General features: G+C 40.4%; 1 long non-coding RNA gene across 3 annotated transcripts; it reads right to left on the bottom strand.

Moving 5' to 3' along the window:
- Window positions 1-445: 445 nt before the first annotated feature.
- Window positions 446-4555, bottom strand: LOC136529078 (uncharacterized). Of its 3 annotated transcripts, XR_010777197.1 has the most exons (4): window positions 3209-4548; window positions 1544-2767; window positions 638-810; window positions 446-557 (listed from the first exon to the last, which is right to left on the bottom strand). It is a non-coding gene; the product is annotated as an uncharacterized lncRNA (long non-coding RNA). The 3 variants fall into 3 exon arrangements; XR_010777196.1 differs by having other exon boundaries at window positions 638-2770; window positions 3209-4555; XR_010777195.1 differs by having other exon boundaries at window positions 638-2767; window positions 3209-4554.
- Window positions 4556-4872: the final 317 nt, after the last annotated feature.

The following is a 4872-nucleotide window of genomic DNA, read 5'->3' as shown; positions in this document are numbered from 1 at the left end:
GTTAGGATTAAAAAAGGTTTTAGGTGTTGAACCACCCCTTTTGCACAGCTGGAAACCGTGATCCGTGGATATCCGAGGTTCGAACCTCATGTGCTGGCGTTGCTATCAAACTGTACGTCTACAACTTTTGCTATTGTGGCCATTCGAGGGCCAAATTACACAATACGTTTTTCGAACGAAAAAATTACACAATACGTTTACAACAACTGAAATGAGCTTACAGCTAAATAACTGATGAACCAAATTGTCTTGAATACAGAGTAGCTAATCAAAAGCGATTGAAATTCTGATTTGGTTATTGCATTACACCAACTGGTTCAGTACCTTACTATTATAATGGTAAGCTTCAGAGCCAACTCCAGTTCAGTACCTTACATGCTGACGACAGCCAAAGATTTTACAGTCACGCCAATTGCTTCCAGCTTCCCACTGGTACAGCAATCGTAATGCTGGTGAACTACTTCAAGAAATGCTAATAAAACCCAAACTAAAGCTAGCTCATAAAAACATCAATTTGCACTCCTTTACTTCTGGTGCATTATCTAAACCTGTAACACCTGCAAAGAACATCATAAAAATGACATTTAGTCCTAACACCCAAACTGGGATCACAGTGAGAAAAATCCAGCATCACAACCTGAGTATTAGATATTTGCCTCCTGGCTCTTAAATCCTAGACAGAATTTCTGGAACTCCACTCTTTGAAAGAGGATTATCAATTATGAGTAGGTTCTCTTGAAAAATGCATCAGAATGGTCCTCCAAAGTCCAAACTAGAAAATGGATAGTTAAGTGCAAACATGCCAGGTAGCTGAAACAATGACAGTTAGTAGTTCCATATGATTGCAGATGAGCAGAACAAAATGATCCTCCTATACATCAATTTGACGGGAAGTAGGGATTAAGTTAACCCAACACTGACGTTTCTCAATACTATTTCCCAAAACATTATTTAAAATAAACAGTAGACCATGACTGCAATTGCTGTGGCTAAAATAAGTGGTGCTACATGTTTTTTTTTTTTTAAAAAGAGAGAAATCAGCGGCTTAACTGCCGGCTTTAACCGTTTGCTACTAAAATGTGTGGCATAATCAGCTCTTAATTATTTCTTTGCACAACATGGTTATTTCCGACAAGAGCAGAGCTATTTCCCTGCATAAGTACTGTTATTTTTTTAGTAAATGAAAACAATCTATGAACAAGTTGTAGCCGAACAATGTTTGAAAACTGAGAGAAGCCTGACCATCTTCAGTTGCCGTAATCATAACCGCTGATGCATGAAGATGAACAGGTTTACTCGTTTTCACTCTAATATTGAGTTTCCATCTAAATCTAGAGGAAATAATAATCAGCTACTGGTACCAATCACACTAGTAGGAAGTGCCGCAGTACTCCTTGTCCTTTTACTAGGAGCAAAACAAATCTGCACTAATACTCCTTCCCATTCACCGTTTACTCACAGGTATGAAAACAAGAAAATTAAACTGCTAAAGCTGCTGGTGTCATCTAAGACTTCAGACCACACAAGGCAAAACTGAAGCTACCTCAGTGCTTGTCGGTTAATCCCCAATCGAAATGGATTGAGGGGGATTTTGACTTGTAGATGATAAAATCCCCTTAATCGTCTCAGATCGATACACTGGACAATATGAAAGCAGCTCCTGCCCGGCAAACTACAAGCTGCTTGTCTGCGGCCCTACTACTGCTGTACTGAAAACCATACACACAGAAAAGAAGTGTAGATTGGAGGAGCAATTACATTTTGGGAGTATAGGGAATGGAATGACGCAGTCGGATAAATTTAAGGCGGGCTGACACAGCTAGACAAATTTATGAACCCACCGTGCTCTTTGTAAAAGAAATCCATATGCAAATAAAACAATTAACATTCTACAGTTTTACACTTATATGATAGTAAAGGAGACAAGAAGTTGAGATCACAGGGATGAATAGATCACCATCTGGATATGATACAAACTCCATGAGGAAGCGCCATTGGTGTTGAAGTCAAGGAGATCAAACATTGTTTGCGTTTTGTATAAAAAAATTAAATGAAAAATGACATTTCCTTATACATAAGACTATTAACAGAGGTACATGAATCATGAATTGAAGGTTCCTTCATGTCCTGCACTACTTTTATTTGACTCTGAATATAGTACTGAACAGTGGCACTATTATTGCACTTATTCTGTCTAGTGTTCCATACAAAAAGATCTGGGCTATCAATCTAATTTCAAGAAATAGCAGCATTTCATTAATCCAAAAACAGATGAAATACAACAGTTCAAATAGTTCACGAAAATCATACCACTGGATAGCTAAAACATACGTGGAAACTGGATCTATCTGACATAACTTTGTGTATGATCACAACTTAAAAAAAAGATACCCCAGAGGGGCTAGGTTGTTTTATATAAAATTAAAAATGACCACCAAAATTCAAGCCGAAGATGAACACATAGGTCGGGGGTTGGCAGGGGTGGCAAACCCACACCTCCCGCCAAACTTAACACCACAGGTTAAAAGCTACAGATGGTACAAAAGAGAACCAGCATGACTACGCTTGAGAAACATGGGGACTCCATCCAAGATGGTCTGCTACTAGCTAGCCTACTAGAACTAGTGCAAATTTGCGCATACAACATGCAAGAACCATGAATTGGTAAGCAGCTGGGCAATGCAGAAACATCTCTTTTCCAGAGACAATGTCAAGGGGCAAACTCCCAGTCCCAATCGATGAAAGAATCACGATTGTTGATGAAATCCTGCTGAAAGAAAACTAGTTCAGTTAGATAAACATCATATAAGTAGTAGTCATCAATTCCACATGCAAACGGCCTGTTCGCTGGTTGGTTTCTGGACTGGTTTGGGCTGGTTGGTGCTGGTTTGTTGTGAGAGAAAAATACTGTTGGCTGGCTGGTTTGGGCTGACTGAAACCAACCAGCGAACAGGCTGAAAGCCAGATAGCATAGACGGAGTAAATTTAAAATAAGCTAGCAATTTAAAACGTCTTATGGTCGAGTTATGCATGAACAGCATGATGAGCAATGCACTGAGTACTAACAACTAGAAGTAATTAAACCAATATCATTTAGGTAAATTCCTCATGTGTTAATTTACTTTTGCACAAAAATGCGAAATGGAATTAAATGAAAATCAGGACAGAGACAGATTTTATGCATAAAAAGGTGGAGAAAGGATCTTACTTGATTAAAGTAAGCAAGGAAATCATCCAAGTCATTGCTCTCCCCATTCTGTGCCTCACTTGTTCCCATGAGGAATTCATTGATGTTATTCACTTGGTCACTAACAGCTTGCTGATTAACAGTGCTACCTACATGGAGGTTGTCACTTGCACCACCGCCATTCAGCACCTGGGTCGGCATGGCAGAATTGTCTATCTGAAGGTCAGGTCTGGTGCTTGAAGAACTAGCCAAAGCAGAATTGCCAATCGGCGTCGCTGTAGTGTGTATTGTTTCCAAAACTAAATGCTGGCACCTGATCTCTGGAACCTACCATTGGTATGGTGTTCTCCACGATTCCTGTAATTTTCTTCTGATACTCATTTCCGAAAGTTGGAATCTGTCCATAGGAGCCTGCAAATCTTGACAACTGGTTGATCTTGAAAATGTTACCCTGTGAAGGACCTTCAGACGTTCCAACATTATGACCAAGATCAAAAAACCTTGACGTCGCAGCAGCTTTCCGGGAGTTGCTAGGTCCTGCAATTTGGTGAACTTCACTGGCAACCTTGTTAAATTGACCAGTAGAACATGATTCAAGCTGAACCAAAGGCTGGGTCACCAAGTCAGGAGACTGCAATGGTAAATGACCAGAAGGAGCCAACATCTCACCATCTGATATGTATTCGAAAGGAATACCTCTGCTTGACCCCAAAATCTTGCCACGCAATGTGCTCGCATAGGAGCTGCAGGAACGAAACGAAGAAAAGGACACGTTCGAAGTCAATAGTGGACCGTCATTTGATATATTTGCAAATGAACTCCCAGAAATATCAACAGAGAAAGGATTGCTTGCGTTCAACACCACACCATTTGAACTATTTGCAAAGGAGCTGTCAGAAGGGCCAGAAGGGAAGCACTGGCTTGCACCTGGCAGCCCAACACTCGATACAGGAGCGTACGACTTGCCAGAAGAGATAAATCTGCTGATATCCTGCACTGGCATAGGCACAGCATCTTTGGGTAGGTTGACACTGTGGCCAACTGGTTCCGTGTGTGACTGAGGAATGCCCAGGTTTTTGTGGGAGCTCATGACCCGAACTGACTCTGTGGGCAGCGAAGCTTGGGTTCCAATTTGAGATTCCAATTGCAGATGAGGAATTCATCTTTGCAAAATGGTTGCTTGAGCTTGGAGAGCCAATGAAGGATGGGGCATTCATGTTTCTCTGCAGTGCTTCAGTTTCATCAGCGAGTGGATTAGAATTCCTGAGTGTGCCCTCGTTGAGCTATCTGAGGAAGATTCGGTACTTCTGAAATCACAAAATAGACAAGTAGATTTTTATTAAGAAAAAAAATGACAAAGCTGTAAAATGAGTGAAGTGGGCTCTTAATCATGGGGTGAAACAAAAGAAATTCAGGAGAGAAAAAAATTAACTCCAGAAGGGCAAATGTGTATAACATACCAAACTCAACACATGTGTGTATGCCACCAGAGCTTTGTGTGTCTTTGTGTGTGGCACTGTGGCAGACACATGTTCTGGTTGAATTGTTGAAGTATCAGACACACAAATTCCATTGACATAAACACAATATTGAGTTTGAGATGGAAATTGTGCAGAAACAAGTTCTATCCAAATATATTTAACAATAATATAGTGGATGGGAACACAAGCATAGTGATTGAGCAT

The sequence above is a fragment of the Miscanthus floridulus genome, chromosome 19, assembly GCF_019320115.1.
Source record: "Miscanthus floridulus cultivar M001 chromosome 19, ASM1932011v1, whole genome shotgun sequence".
NCBI lineage: Eukaryota > Viridiplantae > Streptophyta > Magnoliopsida > Poales > Poaceae > Miscanthus > Miscanthus floridulus.
The sequence above is the reverse complement of the archived record's forward strand: the minus strand, read 5'-3'. Positions and strand labels throughout refer to the sequence as shown.